The 17,543-nt window shown below is 42.7% G+C and overlaps 1 protein-coding gene and 1 non-coding gene across 2 annotated transcripts in view; one reads left to right on the forward strand and one right to left on the reverse strand.

Annotated features, from left to right (window-relative positions):
• PDE8B (phosphodiesterase 8B) overlaps nt 1-17,543 on the forward strand; it is a 249,015-nt gene that overhangs the window by 29,347 nt on the left and 202,125 nt on the right. The window lies entirely within an intron of this gene.
• LOC150008565 (U6 spliceosomal RNA) lies at nt 11,305-11,410 on the reverse strand. Its single transcript, XR_016511472.1, has one exon. It is a non-coding gene; the product is annotated as a U6 spliceosomal RNA (small nuclear RNA).

Consider the following 17,543-nt stretch of genomic DNA (forward strand, 5'->3'; position numbering starts at 1 on the left):
TAGATCTCCTTAAGGGATGATTAATTTCTGATTTAACATAACATCAGGGATTAGTATGGAGACTAGTGATTTCGTAACTTAACTCTGATGTTTTCCCAGATTCTGAATGGTCCTTTGAAAGTAGAGCAGATGGCAGCCTTCAGGCTTAAGCCTATTTCAAATGAATGATTGTCCCTATCTCTCAGCCTTGACCATTCAACGTGGAGTTCTTAGAGGCATGAATAGGGACAAGGAAGAATGGCCCTGGGCAGCCTGGAAGGGAGCTGTGGTGGAAGCTGCCAGTCCAGGAAGGAAGGACTTAAGCCTGCGTCTGGGGAGTGCTGCCAGAAGAAAGCCTGCAGCTCAGCTGTCAGTCTCACCAAGGGATTGCCTGGGCTGAAGAAAGCCACCTTGCAGGGTTGCTGAGATGGCCTGCGAGTAACTACGGGTCCATGTACATGTGGGTAATAAGGGCCCATCCTCCTAGCCCTCCCTTGGGACAATACTGAAGCACCATCTCAGCTCCAGAATCCTCCCTGCAGGCATGGCTGAGGCTGCCATTGAGGCTGTGTCCTAGCTCAGTTTCTCCCTCTGCTCAATCTTTCCTTCCTCTCTGCTTCCCTTATCCCCTCCCTCCTTCCCTCCTACTTCCTTTCCTTCCAGATGTTGATTGCAAGATGGAAAGTCAAAAAGTTAAACTGAGAAGAAGAGAAATTGAGGTAGAAGAATTAGGTCAGACTGTGCTTTCTCCCCTGTCTCTGAATTTAGGATTTGGGGACACCTTGTTTCTCTATGAAGGTTAGAAATTGTCATTTGGCTGATGTTATGGGAAATGAAAGAAAAGAAAAGTCAAATAAATTATTTCAAATTGGATACTTCCTTGTGCTTTGCACTGTGACTCTGTATTCTTGCCCAAAAGTGCAACTCTAGATTGAGTCCTTTCTTAGATCACCTCATTTCTCCCCCGTGCCACTGTGGCAGCAGGTGGGGATCACTAAAAGATCCAATGAATAAATGGGCAGTGGTACCTCACTGTTCTAACGCAGAGTTCACATCAGTGGAGAAAGAAAAGCAGCCTTGCTTCTAACGGTATTCTTCTCCTGGAGTGAAGCTTAGCCTGTGTATCTTCCCTCAGAGGAGGGCTGGAAGGCAGTTTTGACTGCCCTGCCTAGAGTGTGAGGAAGAGCAGTTGACAACGGTAGACTGGGACGGGTAGAGATCAGGGTGAACCTTTATAACACCCAAGAAATAGGTGAAAATCCTGGAGGACAAAACCAAGAACCACGCGGAGATATTCTTATTGTTCTTTCCTTGGATCTTAGAGGAATTAGTGCGGTTTAGTGTTCCTTACCCTGTCGGGCCTCCCATCCCTGGGCACGGACCCCCAAGGATGAGCGCACATGGGATGGACTTGCTCAGAAGTCTTGAGTCGCCATCCAACTGAGCCTTAAGAAAGGAAGAGGGGAAACTGCAGAACACGAGGTCTTTGACTCTGAGTGTACTGGGAGGTGCCCAGTTAGGATGGGTGGCTTGGGCTCTAGGGTCCCTACTATTTCGGGATGGCGTCCTGATGTTTTGCTCAGGGATGTGTTACAAAGTGTCAGTGAAAGGCTTATTGCAGCGCTCCCCACTCTACACCGTCTTTCAGGGCCCGGCCCGGGTGTATGCCGCGAAGGGAAGACGGACTGGGGCACTGAACGGCAGTACCAGCATGCGTGTAGAAGGGACGAGGCCGCTGGACAGCGGAGGAGGGGGAGGGGAGGGTGTCAAGGCGTGGTGCCAGCGGCCGCGCACTGGAGCTCAGTGAACGGAGCCTAGCGGCGGGCAAGCTCACCCAGCCGCGGAGAGCTGGGGAGCGGCGGGCTGGCGGGGCTGAGGGGCGCTGTGGGGCTGGAGCAGAGGCGGCTGCTGAGCGGGGGCACCTGAGGAGGGAGGAGGGCGCGCGTGGACTGAAAGTGGGGAAAGAAGAGGCAGGTCGGCGGGCGCCCTGGCCCGGGGCTCACGGGCGCGGGAGCCCGGCGAGGTGGAGCTGGGCGGCGGCGCGGGCTGAATCGAAGGAGGGGGGAAAGGCAGAGGCGCGGGGAGCGTGTTTGGGGCGCCGCGGCTGGGAGGGTGGCGGCCGCCGGTGCGCGTGGGGCGCTGTGTGTGCGCGCTTCCCCGCTCAGGGAGGAAGATGGCCCAGAAGGGAAAGTTGGGGTGACACGCGCGGCCCCAGGAGGTTCGGCGGGGGGCACTGCAGTGAGCCGACCGAGCGACGGCCGGACAGGCTGGTGGGGGCAGGGGGGCGCGCAGTCCGGGTGCTGCCACCGCTGCCAAGTCGCCCGCCCCCTCACTGCAGGTGGCCGCGGGTGCGCTGGGTCCGGGCGCCGGGGGCGCGGAGGGGCGCATAGGGGAGCCCGGCCAAGGGATGGGCTGCGCCCCCAGCATCCACGTTTCGCAGAGCGGCGTGATCTACTGTCGGGACTCGGACGAGTCCTACTCGCCCCGCCATACCACCAGCGTGTCGCAGGGCCCCACAGCCCCCCAGCCCGGCCTTTTCGTCCAGACCGACGCCGCCGACGCCATACCCCCGAGCCACACGTCGGGACCCCCCAGTGCCGCCCGGGTCCGCAGGGCCCGCCGCGCAGAGCTGGGCAGCGGCAGCAGCACCAGCTCTGCAGCCCCCGCGGCGACCACCTGCAGGGGCCGGAGGCGCCACTGCTGCAGCAGCGCAGAGGCCGAGACCCAGACCAACTACTCCAACATCAAGGTAAACGCTAGGGACCCGCAGGAGCTGGCGGGGGGGGGGGGGGGGGCTGCCCACCCAGTCCGTCCGGTTTGCACGGGTAGGGGGTTCCAGCGGAGTTGAGTGGTCATGATGCGATGGGGTTGGGGACGTTGTCACTAAGGAGGAGTTTACTTTTCATTTGTAGGGGTGATAAGGGCTCGGGAAAGCTGAACAGAAAAGACCCCTGGAGGGATCCTGGGAGCTGGTTCTGGGGAAGTGGGTGGAGAAGGGAGCACAGTGGGAAGCCGGTGGGCTGGCCGGTTTTTCATTGAGGAGAGGGAGGCTGTGACTTGGTTAATGCAAGAGGAGGGGTGCGTGTCATTGACAGTATTCAGTGGCGAGGGTAACTGAATGAAATCTGAGCACCGGGCGGATTTGCGTGTCTTGTAGGTGAATGGTGCAGAACTGGTGCAAGGGTACCCTAGTTACTCCTATTAAACTGTTTACCGCGGAAAACCAGGCCAGGTGCATGGTGCCTTTGGAACAAGCCATAGGGATTTGTGAATGAATGAAGGTGTTTGTGTTTTGTGGGAGATGTAGGAAGAGAATGGGAGAAGAGAACCAGAGTGGAACCTGTTGTTTGTCCCCTGTTTGGTTTGGCCACATCCTGGACATAACTGAGAGAACCTGCCTTGAGTATGGAGGGTCAGCTGTGCTAAGTGAGGAGAATTAGTTTCCAGTGCAGTGCAGCTGTCTGAAGATGAAGATTCTGCACATACATCTCATTTTTCAGGAGGGTGGAATTGCGAGGAAGTGGAGAAAATTGCTTAAATGGTTAAAGCAGCACTAGATATTTCTTAATGGCAGAAGAAAATAGTGCCCTTCTGTATGTTCTCAAAATGCTAACTCCTAAATCCAATAGGATTTTCATTGTGTAAATCAGGCCACTGGGCTTTATCTGTATAGCAAACAGAATGACAATGCCACATCCCATTGTGCAGAGAGAAAAAAATGCATCTCCATGACTCTTAATGTCAGATAGAATCATAGCTTGTAAATGGTCAGTGGATTACCAGGAACTGACCCATGATTTTTCAACAATTGGCCTGGTGTGGGGAGCCTTCTAGTCTCAGTAGAGGGGTGAAGAGGAGGACTGCTTGTGCTGGTTTCAGTCTAGAAAACCCAAAACTTCTTTTTAGTGAACCTATTTTAGCAGCATCTGACTTCATAACGGGAAGCTTAACTGATGCTTACTTATAGTTGTTAGGTTTCTCAGGTAATAATTATATATTGCAATATGATAATATAATCATTATAATAAAAATCATCATTTATTGAGCACCTACTATATTGCCAAGTATAAGCTTTCTTTTCTAGCTTTTGAATGTGAGCCATGTTGTGATAGAATTTCCAAAGACCAGAGACCTGGATGCATGGCAGTACAGCCTACCCATTGAACATCTGTTATAGAAGCATGTGCTGGACACTATGTTTTTCTTTTGTCAAGTTTTTTTTTTTTTTTTTTTTTTTTAACACACTGATTCACATAAAGTTAGCATTAGGAGAAATTTCAGGGGTATAAAATTTTATATTTTGTGAAATAATTAAATTGGGATGTTATTAGAAAAGAATATCCTTTTGCCTTCTTGTTGAAAAGAAAATTTGATGACATGAAGCAGTAGTTCAGAATGGTGGCAATTTATGAACTTTGATGCTTTTTTTTTTTTTTTTTTTGGTTGCTTCAGAGAAACTGTGTATTTTGCCTTTTAGAGTAGCAGCCCAATTTAGTACCTGGCAACTCTAGTTACTCCATGTTTGTTCAATGAAAGAAAGAATAATGTATGAATTCATTCCCTATGTTTTAATACTTCCCTCAAGAGGCTACTTAGAAACCAAATGGAGTAAAAACTGGAGGGAAAGTGAGTCCAAATTATTAGCAGCTAGTATAAACTTTTATAAACATCATTGCTACTTGGCTGAAGTGTTAAAAGGCTTGACCTGGATTGGAATTTAACTCACTTTGCTTTATCAACAAGATTTCCAAATAAGAGCTTAATTCATTCCAAGCTATTCCTAGGAATGTTGGAAATGAAACTGCTGGTTTAGTGATTCAGCACTAATTTGCATGTGTAGATCTCAGAAACTGTAGATTTGAAATTAAATACAAGACTAGAATTATTATTTATATAAATGCTACAGAATTATTATTGCAGAATTACTTTAATATATTTAATAGTATCCTTTTAGGACTTATGATTCAGTGTTACATTATTTTTTTTCAATCTTCACATGTTTTATACTCTTGTAATTAAGATAAATATATAAAAGGTTTTATTTCTTTTTAGACTTAAGAATTCTTATACCTTAAAAGTATGAGATAGTTTCTAGTCATGGCCCCCTCTATTCCCTTTTCTAAAATGCTCAAGTGGGAAAGTAAAGTCTTTGCTATTTGTTCCTGTGTACCATGGTGGATTGTTAGTTTTTTTATTTTTAATTTCCTCTTTGTACATGAATTATAAACCATATCCTCATTATTCACTTGGTCTCTGGTATTCCCCAGAGTACAAAAATGTGTACTTGATGTCTCTCTCTCTCTTTTCTAGCAATAATTCATCTCATTAAGCTTTTAGAATGATGAAGCATTATGATGTCAAACATGATGTCAACAGGAACCTTCCTGAATACCTAATTTACAAAAAAATTATAAACATTAATAATTCATATGCAGTGCAATGATATCATATGGATTTCTTCCATTTCTGGTAAGAACTTAGATTTGTCCCCCAGTTGCTGTAAAAATGCAACTTCCTAGCAATTCATCCCCCTCTTGTTTGCCTTTTTAAAAATAGTACTACACCAACAGGAGTATCCTACAGAATGCTCACTCCTGATACTGTGCCAGTTTTGTAATTCTTGTTCAGAAATCCTCAGAGGAGATGGTTGAACCTCTCTCTGGGAAGATCCGGGGGATTCGTACAAGTCTTTTCTCGAATACAAGCTGTTACAGCTGGGAGGCATGCGAGACTAGGCGGCCAGTTGTAGAAAGCCTTTGGACACACAGTCAACTGGCAGCCATCTCTATGTAGGTTAACTGTTTTGTGGATCAGGCACAGGGATTGTTAGTTTCCAAATGATTTTGTGCTAATAGGCAGCATGGTCAATTCCCCCACTCTTCTCCATGCGTCATGGTGATTTATACATTTATCCAATATTTGTGCCAGACTCTGTTGTAGACAATAGGGATTTAGGGAATATCCATGAAGTTTGGTAAGAAAAGCCTGAAGATGACAGTGAGTTTCTTGCAAAGGGTGTGTCTAAGCTAATGATTGATGACTTCTATGTTATCTGATCCATGGCCTCCCAGAGTTAGCTGTATATAAAGGGAAAATCAATAGATATATATAATTGAGATGTTTATTTAGTGGCAGGATAGAATTGTTTTGAAAAATGTCATTTTTGCTCTGTAAGTCCTTACTATAAATGAGAATCACTTGGAAGTCTTGTTAAAACTACAGATTCTGGCCCCAAACTCTTAGTAGATCTTGGATGGGGCCTGAGGATTTGGATTTCTAACCAGCTTAGAAAAGATGCTAGTGTTGTTGATCTGGGGACCACACTTTGAAAACCACTGCTTTATTTTTATTTTTAAAAAGATTTTATTCATATATTTTTAGATAGAGGGAAAGGAAGGGAGAAAGAGAGGGAGAGAAACATCAATGTGTGGTTGCCTCTCACACACCCCCAACTGGCATATCCCCAGCTGGGGACCCTGCCCATAACCCAGGCATGTGCCCTGATGGGAGATAGAACCGGTGCTCCCTTTGATTTGCAGGCCTGAACTCAATTCACTGAGCCACACCAGCCAGAGCAAAGCCACTGTTTTTAAATGCATTAAATTGACTGTATCCTAACAGAAGAATTAGGTGGGATGACCTCTAGCAGAGTGTATGGCACCACATTGCATGTATTGGGATACTAGTTATAGCCCTGCTGTCACCTTAGTTTACTTTTATGTGGTCCAGTTACCATTTTCATTCATGAAGTCAAACCCTGAGCCTCCAAGACTGGCTGGAAAATCTGTAAGTGGAGAGAATGCTGCACCCATGTAGCCCACTCTGAATTTTTGAGGTTTGACTTCCCCTCAGGAACCAACGGGGTTTGCAGGTGCTGATGTCTCGCTTTGCCATCACAGTCCCTCAGTGTGCTTCTGTCCTGCATGGTGGGAAGTTGTAAGGCGAGCGAAGAGCTTAAAATGGGGACTGACATGACATGGTACAGACTCATGCAACTCTTACAGTTTTTGATAGACCTTTTCACCATTATTTTTCATTTTAAAATGAAGCATAAGGTTTAGCAGGCCCAATTAAGTCTTGCAAGTTGATTTAGTAAGACCCAAATTTACTTTCTGCCATAGCTCATTTTGTTACAGTTTAGTTCCCGCCCCCCCACACCTCGCCCGTTTCCCAACAAAGTAATTATAGCCAGTGAACAAATTTTCTTAATTTTCACTCTTTTCTTTAGTAATTACATTATTTTTTTCATTCTTAATTGTTGTTCTATTATAGTTTTCTCATTTTCTCCCTGTTGCTCTCCCCTGCGCCACTCACCTCCCCCCTCTCCCACAGTCAATCCCCACCCTGTTGTCCATGTCCGTGGGTCATTTATACTAGTTCTTTGACTAGATCCTTCCCCTTCTTTGCCCCCTTCTCCCCCTTCCCCCTCCCCTCTGGTCACTGTTAGTCTGTCCCTTGTTTCCATGACTCTGGTTCTATCTTGCTCATTTGTTTTGTTCATTAGGTTCCTGTATTAAGTGAGATCACATGGTATTTTCTTTTGCATGAAACTCTCCAGTTCCATCCAAGCTGTCACAAAAGTTAGGAGTTCCTTCTTTATTTCTTCTGTGTTGTATTCCATTGTGTAAATGTACCACAGTTTTTGATCCACTCATCCACTGATGGGCACTTAGGCTGTTTCCAGCACTTGGCTATTGTAAATAGTGCTGCTATGAACATAGGGGTGCATAGGTCCTTTTGAATTGGTGTTTCAGGATTCTTAGGGTGTAATCCCAGCAGTCAAATTGCTGGATCAAAAGGCAGTTCCATTTTTGGTTTTTTGAGGAAATTCCATATTGTTTTCCATGATGGCTGCACCAGTCTGCATTCCCACCAACAATGCACTATGGTTCTCTTTTCTCCACATCCTCGCCAGCACTTGTTTGTTGATTTGTTGACGATGGCCATTCTGACTGGTGTGAGGTGGTATCTCATTGTGGTTTTTATTTGCATCTCTCTGATGGCTAGTGATGTTGAGCATTCTTTCATGTGTTCTATGGCCCCTCTGTATGTACTCCTTGGAGAAGTGTCTGTTCAGGTCCTTTGCCCATTTATTAATTGGATTGTGTGTCTTCTTGGTATTGAGTTGTATAAGTTCTTCATATATTTTGGAGATCAAACCCTTGTCCGAAGTATCATTGGGAAATATGTTTTTCGATATGGTTGGTTCCTTTTTCATTTTGCTGATGTTTTCTTTAGCTGAGCAGAAACTTTTTTTTATTCTTTTCTTTATTTCTCTTATCCTAGGAGATGTATCAGCAAAAATATTGCTGCGTGGGATATCTGAAGTTTTCCTGCCTATGTTTTCCTCTAGGACTTTTATGGTGTCACAGCTTACATTTAAGTCTTTTATCCATCTTGAGTTTATTCTGGTGTATGGTATAAGTTGGTGGTCTAGTTTCATTTTTTTGCATATCCCTGTCCAGTTCTCCCAGCACCATTTGTTGAAGAGGCTATTTTCACTCCATTTTATGCTCCTTCTCCCTTTGTCAAATATTAATTGACCATAGAGACTTCGGTTTATTTCTGAGCTCTCTGCTCTGTTCCATTGATTTATATGTCTGTTCTTATGCCAGTACCAGAATGTTTTGATTACGGTGGCCCTGTAATATAGTTTGATATCAAGTATTGTGATTACTCCTACTTTGTTCTTCTTTTTCAAGATTGCTGAGGCTATTCAGGGTCATTTTTGGTTCCATATAAATTTTTGAAGTGTTTGTTCTAGCTCTATGAAATATGTCACTGCTATTTTAATAGGGATTGCATTGAATCTATAAATTGCTTTGGGTAGTATGGGCATTTTAATGATGTTAATTCTTTCCATCCATGAACATGATATATGCTTCCATATATCTTTCTTAATTTCTTTCTTTAGTGTTCTGTAGTTTTCCAGGTACAGGTCTTTTACCTCCTTGGTTAAGTTTATTCCTAAGTACTTTATTTTTCTTGTTGATATAGTAAATGGGATATTCTTTCTAGTTTCTATCTCTGGTATTTCATTGTTGGTGTACAGAAATGCCTTTGATTTATGAATACTGATTTTGTACCAAATAGCAATACTGAATTTGCTATTTTGCCAAATTCACTTATTAGGTCGAGTAGTTTTTTGGTGGAGTCTATTGGGTTTTGTGTTTACACTATCATGTCATCTGCAAATAATGACAGTTTTACTTCCTCCTTTTCAATTTGGATGCCTTTTATTTCTTTTTACTGTCTGATTGCTGTGGCCAGAACTTCCAAAACTATGTTGAATAGGAGTGGAGAGAGTGGACATCCTTGTTTTGTTCCTGATCTTAGGGGAAAGCTTTAGTTTTTGCCCATTGAGTATGATGTTGGCGGCAGGTTTCTCGTATATGGCCTTTATTATGTTGAGGTATGCTCCCTCTGTTCCCACTTTGCTCAGCATTTTTTCATAAATGGGTGCTGTACTTTATCAAATGTTTTTTCAGCATCTATTGATATGACCATGTGATTTTTGTCTTTCATTTTGTGTACATGGTGTATTCCATTTATTGATTTGTGAATATTAAACCATCCTTGCATCCCTGGGATGAATCCCCTTGATCGTGGAATATGATCTTTTTAGCACGTGTTGCTGGATCCAGTTTGCCAATATTTTGTTGAGGATTTTAGCATCTATGTTCATCAGCAATATGGGCCTGTAGTTTTCTTTCTTTGTTGTGTCTTGACCTGGTTTTAGAATTAGGATAATACTGGCCTCATAGAAAGAGTTTGGGAGTCTTCCCTCTTCTTGGATTATTTGGAATAGTTTGAGAATGATAGAAGTTAGTTCTTCCCTAAATGTTTGGTAAAATTCACCTGTGAAGCCATCTGGTCTGGGGCTTTTGTGTGCTGGGATTTTTTTTTTTATTACTGCTTCAATTGCACTAGTTGTTATCAGTTTATTCAGGCTTTCTCCTTCTTCTTGATTCAGTTTTGGAATTTTATGTTTCCAGAAATTTGTCCATTTCACCCAGGTTGTCAAATTTCTTGTCATATATTTGTTTGTAGTAATTTCTTACAATCCTTTGTATTTCTGTGGTATCGGTTGCGAGTACTCCTCTTTTGTTTCTGATTTTATTTATTTGGGTCCTCTCTCTTTTTTTTCTTGATGAGTCTGGTTAAAGACTTGTCAATTTTTATTTATTTTTTTCAAAGAACCAGCTCCTGGATTTATTGATCCTTTGAATTGTTTGGTTAGTCTCTGTATCATTTAATTCCTCTCTGATCTTGAGCATTCCCTTCCTTCTACTCGGTCTGGGCTTTGTTTGTTGTTGTTGTTCTAGTTCTTGTAGATGTAGGGTTAGGTTGTTTATTTGAAATTTTTCTATCTTTTTTAGGTAGGCCTGTATTGGTATGAACTTCCCTCTCAGGGCTGCCTCGCTATGGCCCATAGATTTTGGGCTGTTGTGTGCTCATTTTATTTGTTTCCAGAAACTTTTTGATTTCTGCCTTAATGTCATTGTTAACCCATTCATTATTTAATAGCATGTTATTCAGTCTTCATGAATTTGAATGTTTTTGAGTTTTTTTTCCTTGAAGTTGGTTTCTAGTTTCAAGCCATTGTGATCTGAAAAGATGCTTGATATAATTTCAGTTTTCTTGAATTTATTGAGGCTTGTTTTGTGTACTACTATGTGGTCTATCTTTGAAAACATTCCAGGTATTTGAAAAGAATGTATATTTTGCTTTTTCGGGGTGAAAAGTTCTGTGTATATCAATTAAGTCCATTTGATTTAGAGTGTTGTTCAGTGCCTCAATATCCTCGGTGTTTCTTTGCTTGAGAGATATGCCCATTGTTGACAATGGGGTGTTTAAGTCCCCTACTATGAGTGTGTTGCTGTTGATATCCTTCTTGAAGTCCTCCAAAATTTTCCTTATATGTTTGTGTGCTCCTCTCTTGGGTGCATCTATGTTTACAAGGGTTATATCTTCTTTATGGATTGTTCCCGTAACTATTATGAAATGTCCTTCTTTGTGTCTTGTTATGGCCTACATTGTAAACAGCATATATGTGGGTCATGTTATCGTATCCATTCAGCTTCCCTATGTTTTTTGATTGGAGCATTTAATCCGTTTGCATTTAAGATTATTATTGATAGGTACTTATTCATTGTGATTTTTCCCCTTTGTACCTGCGTTTCTCTCTCTCTCTCTCTCTCTCTCTCTCTCTCTCCCTCTCCCTCTCCCTCCCTCCCTCTCTCTCTATCTTCTTAAAGCAGTCCCTTTAGCATCTCTTGCAATGCTGGTTTGGTGGAGATGTAGTCCTTTAGCCTCCTTCTGTCTAAAAATATGCAACATGTCTGAACTTGCATGTCATCCTTGTGCAGGGGTCATGCTAATTTTCACTGTATCATTCCAATTTTAGTATATATGCTGCCAAAGGGAGTGCTCTTAGGTAGTTACATTAATTTTTATGGACTATCATATAATTCCCCAATTTAACTTTGTTAAATAAGTACTCAAAACAAAGTAACATAGTGCATGTTGCTAACTTTGCAGAGGTGATACTTCTCTATTGAAATCCCATCCTGGTGTCCACCAGGCAGGGCAGAACATGCTGATGAGGTCAAGGTAGATCTTGTAGCACCAGGATGGTGATGGGTTAAGGCCAGGACTCAGAATAGGAAGGAGAGAGTGAGCCCTATAAAACCAGGTGGGAAGACACAGTCCAGAGTTTGGAAAACCAGCAGAGTTGGCGGGACCAGGTGACTACTTTGGAGCCAGGTGGGCAAGTAAAATCTGGAATTCGGGTACTTGGCAAAGGTGCAGGTTTTGAACTAGGTAGAGACTTGTAATTGGGGAACAGAAGCTATTTACTTCATTCTATGTGGGGTTCTTCCCTGAGTGCGAAGAGTTCATGCCTGCTGGAGACACTGGTGAACTAGGGGAGGCAAGACTAACGAGCCAGGCCTTCCTCACACCTGATTGGATAGTGTCTGGACAGGAAAGAGTGCATATCCACAAGGGTTTAATTGAAAAGGAATATGACTATTTCAGAAGTGTTAGCAGGATGAAAGAAAATAATCAAATGCTGCTGAAGCACCCTAGAAAAGAGGACCTAGAAAAGAGAACCTAGAAAAGGCAACAGGAGGGAATGGTTATGGGAACCCAAGAAACCAAACCTATAGAGTGGGGGCAACCGCAAAAGCTATGATCTTAAGGAGGAATGCAGAGATTGGAGGCTGTGGCCTGGCTGGGGGAGCCAAGAGAGTACATACTTCCCATTCTTTTTGTCCTCCCTTTCAGCCATTGCCAGCCGGGATGGTACCTTCCTTTGGCCAAACACATCTGGAAGCCAGAGGGCCAGGGAGCCCATTAGGAGAGGTTTTCAAGAGCAGGATGGAGAGTATTCCAATTATACCCCAGAAGCCTCTCTGTAACAAGTGTTTAAGATGTTCAGAATCATTAGAGATACCCTGGTAAGCTCAAATGGAGATGAACCATTTTGATGATTGTTTAAAATAATGACATTTTTAATGGTTACTTAAGTTATTGTTTATGTTTCTTGTTTGTCTAATGACTAATGATATAAAAATATATCCAGTTATCTTGTTTAGAGTCTCCCTAAGTTATTGCTGCAAACAAATCCTCCTCTTCGGATCACTTCCCATCCTGACTCTGCTCAGACTTTTCTTAGTCAGCTTGGGCTGCTATTACAAAATACCATGACCAGCACAACTTATACAACAGACATCTACCCCTCACTGTTTGGGGGGCTGAAAAGACCAAGATCAAGGTGCTAGCAGATTCTGTGCCTTGTGAGTACACTCTTTCTGGCTTGCTGATGGCCATCTTGTTGTAGTCTTCACATGGTAGAGAGCAAGCAAGTTCTTGTCTCTCTTTCTCCTCTGATCAGGACACTAATTCCATCGTAGGGGCCCCACCTTCATGACCTCATCTAAACCTAATTACCTCCCAAAGGTCTCACCTCCAGATACCATAAATGTTAGAGCTGCAACATAGGAATGGGGTGGGGGGAATGCAAACAGACATGTTTCTGTCATTTTCCTGCCCCCATGATCTCTAATCCCAGAGGTAGGGGTAGGGAGGGAAAGCCCTCTTCCTAAATTGGAAGTTCCCTAAGTGGGATACCAGCTTCTTTAGCTCATTACATTTTTGCCCAATTTGTAATTTCCTGCTCTCTACACCTTCTATCTACAGTCTCAAAAGGTTTACAAGCTTATATTTTCTATAAAGAATATATTTAAAACATTTTAAAATATGTTCAGGAGTTCATTTTTAAAAATAGATGTTACCTTGAGCTTACAGTGGAAGACTTTTTTTTTATGTTATAATAAAAACACTGCTTAGCCCTGACTGCTGTGGCTCAGTGGATTGAGCATCGGCCTGCGAGCCAAGTGTCGCTGGTTTGATTCCCAGTCAGAGCACATGACTAGGTTGCATGTGAGGTCCCCAGTTGGGGGCACGAGTGAGAGGCAACCACACAGTGATGTTTCTCTCCTTCTCTTTCTCCTTTCCCCTCTCTCTAAAAATAAATAAATAAATAAACAAGCAAGCAAATAAATAGTTAAAAAAATAAAAATTTAAAAAAGCACTGCTTTTTAACAGATTGCAATATAGGTTAATTTAGATATTGTTGTTACTAGTTTCTTTTCCATTTTCTCTCTTTTTTCATTGACAGATAAAAGCCAGCTTTTATTCAGAATTTTGATTCTTTATTCTTTACCATCAGCCTCTTTCACCTCCTTTTGCTTCCTTAGGGACAGTGCACAGAAAACTAGTTTAGAAGCACGTGCTTGCTATAAAAATCAGGAGACAACTTTACATTTGGATAACCTATCAATGAAAGAAAGAATTGTTTGTGGTTATCTCTTGTTTCCAAGGTGATTCATGTAGGGTTTGTACATTTTGGTACAAGGTATGTAGAGTAGATATATAATATTATCTGTTATTTAAGTCTCTGCTATTTGCAGAGAACTTTATATACATTGTTTCACCTAATTTACATAAAACACTATGAGCTACAAATTATTATTCCCAGTTTTGGAAATGAGGCTGCAGGAGGTGAAATAAGTTGCTCAAGGTGAGGGCTGAAATTTCATTACAAGTTTGTCTGAATCCAACTTCAAGGTTCTTATCCATTGAGCTTCACTGCTGCCCACACAGGCCCGAAGGTCTCAGGCTGGTACTGCAGCTGCAGTTACATAGAGCAGAGAGATGACAAACAGATTGTGTGTGTGTGTGTGTGTGTGTGTGTGTGTGTGTGTGTTGGTGGGGGGCAGCAGGAGGCCTGTGGGTGAGGTTTTTTGTCTCATGTATCCCCTGTCACCCTTCCATTAGCTTGAACCAGAGTGTTGTTTTGAGATGAGTGGAGAATGTAAAATGCTTGCAAAATAAAGCTTTGCCAAAAATCATTATTTTCACTGAACACAGAACTTGGCACATGGTCAATATTATACAAATATTAGCTGCAAATAATCCTGTGGTTGCTATCATTTTCTGTTTGGGTAATTAAAATGAGATTTGGGTTCTTTAAATTTAGATATTTTTGAAACGTGTAATTACGTTTTATTGGAAATGTATCCACCTTGCAAGTGGATAGAGTTGGCCAATGCAGATGACTAACTAGATTTACGAAGACATCTACATTATCCAGAGGGTTTAAAAACCACTGCCACAAACATAGGTTTGGTCTGCATCTGCTATATTACCAAAGGAGATGGCATGGTAGAATCTGGCCAGTCAAAGGCCCAGGATGGAGTTTGAGTTCCATTACTGTTGGGCCTACACAGAGCTTTGAAGTTTAGGGCCTTTGTGTTAACTGGAGGTAGTTCCATGTGGAATTCTTCTTTGGTGTAAACCTGTAACCTGAAGCCTTGGTCTATAATTGAGCTTAAAGCCATTGTGCATAAACTCCATTATTTCTATATTGCTGCATTTCAGGTGCTGTCAGATGAAGCCCATGGTTAGGAGACTGAGACACTGTGGATATAAGAGCCTTTTTCTCTCTCAGAGAGGAAGGTGTAATGATTAGCCACAGGGATTCAGCCACAAAATGAGAGAAGACCCTGAGTTTTGGGAATTTTTACAGGAAGACACATGAGAGAGTTTTCAGCAGCTTGTCACACAGGGTACCATGTATAAAAGAAGAAATGCTGTTTTCTACATTAGAAGCACAAATAACATCAAAGCTCTGGACCTGGAAGGTGATGATGAGTTCAGGGTAGGGTAGGTGGGGCTTTTGTCTAGTCCAGGTTCCTGCTGAAAGAGTTTCAAGCAAGAGCAATGGTCAAATTGAGAGGGAAGTATCAGTTTAAGAAGGCAAATACTTTTTATGGTCCAAGCCTCACCCTTGAGTGATCTTTGGGCCACACGAGACTTATCTTCACTTTGAGCTTAAGAAACTGATGCACAATCTTGGCTTAGAAACTGGGTGGCGGAGTAAAGCAAAAACCATTTCATCAACTGATGCTTCAGAAAATTAGATAGTGTTTTAAAGCTGAGCCTTGGCTGGAAGTAAAAGTTCCTTTTTCCCCCATAGTCTAATAGAAAACTCTGGCTACCATATCTCCTCCGCAGAGTTGCCTCAAGAGAGAGTGATACCCAACCCAATGAAGGCCAAATAAAGATGAGAGCAAACAATTAGTTTTGTCACAGGCTGGGTCAGCATGGACTAATATTACTTTCCCAGAGTGCATCCTGTACACATGCAGATGGACACACACACACACACACACACACACACACACTCCTGTTGTGGGAAGAGGTGCTGGGACAGAGATTTAGGCAGACAAGTTTGCATTAGGCTTCCTGTCTTCTTCCTCCCAAATCTGTAAGGCCGTGTCTGCAAAGCCAATTAATTCTGGGACCCCTAGCCCAGGGCCGGCCCCCCACCGCCGTTTTCCTGTCGCTGTGGTCAGGCTCTCTGTCCATCTGCTCAATCACATTGTGGAAACTACTGTGAGCTTTCTGAAGCTCTGCACTTTCTCTGCAGGGATCTGTCACTAGGATGCTGACTGTGGAACCTTTATCCTTTTGGAGGAGCTGGTGAGGGCAGGGGAGTGTGGTCCACTATTCTCACCTTTCTAACAGTAGTGGCAGGGACGTGTGTTGCAGACACATTCTCCACTTCCCTTTGTTGAACTTTTCAACAAGGGACAAGGAGGTAGGGTAAAAGTCGAGGACCTCTTCTGTATGTGAAAGATGCAAGTTTTGAATTTTAAAAAATCAGAAAATGCTTTGAATTAATGTAAAAGACAACCCTCACTTTTCTATTCAAGTTATGTGACAGAAATATGCTTTGTAAGGCATCTAGTTGGTACTGGGAAAGGATTTTTCATAAGAAACAATGTTATACATGACACTTGGCTTTCCAGGTTAGCCCATAAAAGTATTTAGCCGATTATATAACTATAATATATTTACAATGTTGAAAAAATATTGCTTTGAGAGAAACATAAAATTAAATTAGAACTAGTGTTTCTTTTGTGCCTGTCTCCTTTGGGAGAAGCGGTTTAATTGGAGGGTGATGAAGCAGAGGAGGGAGAACCTGTGAAGCTGCCTCAGGGAGTCATTAACCTAAGTCATCGCTGGTGCTCTGAGGGGGTGAGGGGCTCAGGTGGTGGAGTGAGAGAGCTGGGGTGCGGGGAGCGCAAGTGGCTTGACATTTTTCAGGGTGCGTTTTTAACTCTAATACTTCTCTGTTTTTAAAGTATAACACCATTGTACATCAAAAAATTGAATAACTACCATCTTAGCCAGCTCGGGCTCCTTAAACAAAGATACCATAGACTGGGTGACTTAAAAAGTTCTGGAGGCTGGGAAGTCCAAGATCAAGGAGCTGGCAGATTTGGTATTTGGTTAGGACCTGATTTCTCATTCATAACCAGCAGTCTTTTCACTATGTTCTCACTTGTCCATTTCGGAAGGGCTCTACTCTCATGACCTAGTCACCTCCCAAAGGGCTCACCTCCTAGTACATCGCATTGGGGGTTAGGAGTCAATATATGAATTGGGGGAAGGGCAGTGACAAACATTCAGTGTGTAGCACCAACTGTACTTAATGTCAGTCACATTTTTCTAATTGTCTTATTATTTTTTAGCTCGTTGGTATCCAAATAAGGTTCACTCGTTGTAATTGGTTGATGTGTCATGTAAGTCTCTCTTTATCTCTATGGTCTCTCCTTTCACTTGCAATTAGTTTGTTGAAGACCCTGGGTTATTTGTCCTGTACTTTTACCCCAGTCTGCATTTTACTTTTTGCATTCCTGAGGTGTGTCTAATGTGTTTCCCTGCCTTCTGCGTCTGCTAAAAACTTGGAGTTAGGTTTAGGGGGTTGCTCAGGTTATGCTAGATTTTAGGGGACAGGAGTGGAGTGAGAATATAGTTTAGATGATATTGTGTTCTCACATTAGGAAACATACAATGTATGGTTTTCTCTTTGCTGTGATGCTCACCAATATTAATGATTGTTGTTTATATCCATGGTTTGGGGGCATAAAATGGTACTGTTCTTGTTCTATCATTCTCCTTCACTTATTAGCTGGAATGTCTCTATAAAG

This window comes from Furipterus horrens, unplaced genomic scaffold (genome assembly GCF_987537825.1).
Source record: "Furipterus horrens unplaced genomic scaffold, mFurHor1.1.pri manual_scaffold_5, whole genome shotgun sequence".
In the NCBI taxonomy this organism is placed as follows: Eukaryota; Metazoa; Chordata; class Mammalia; order Chiroptera; family Furipteridae; genus Furipterus; species Furipterus horrens.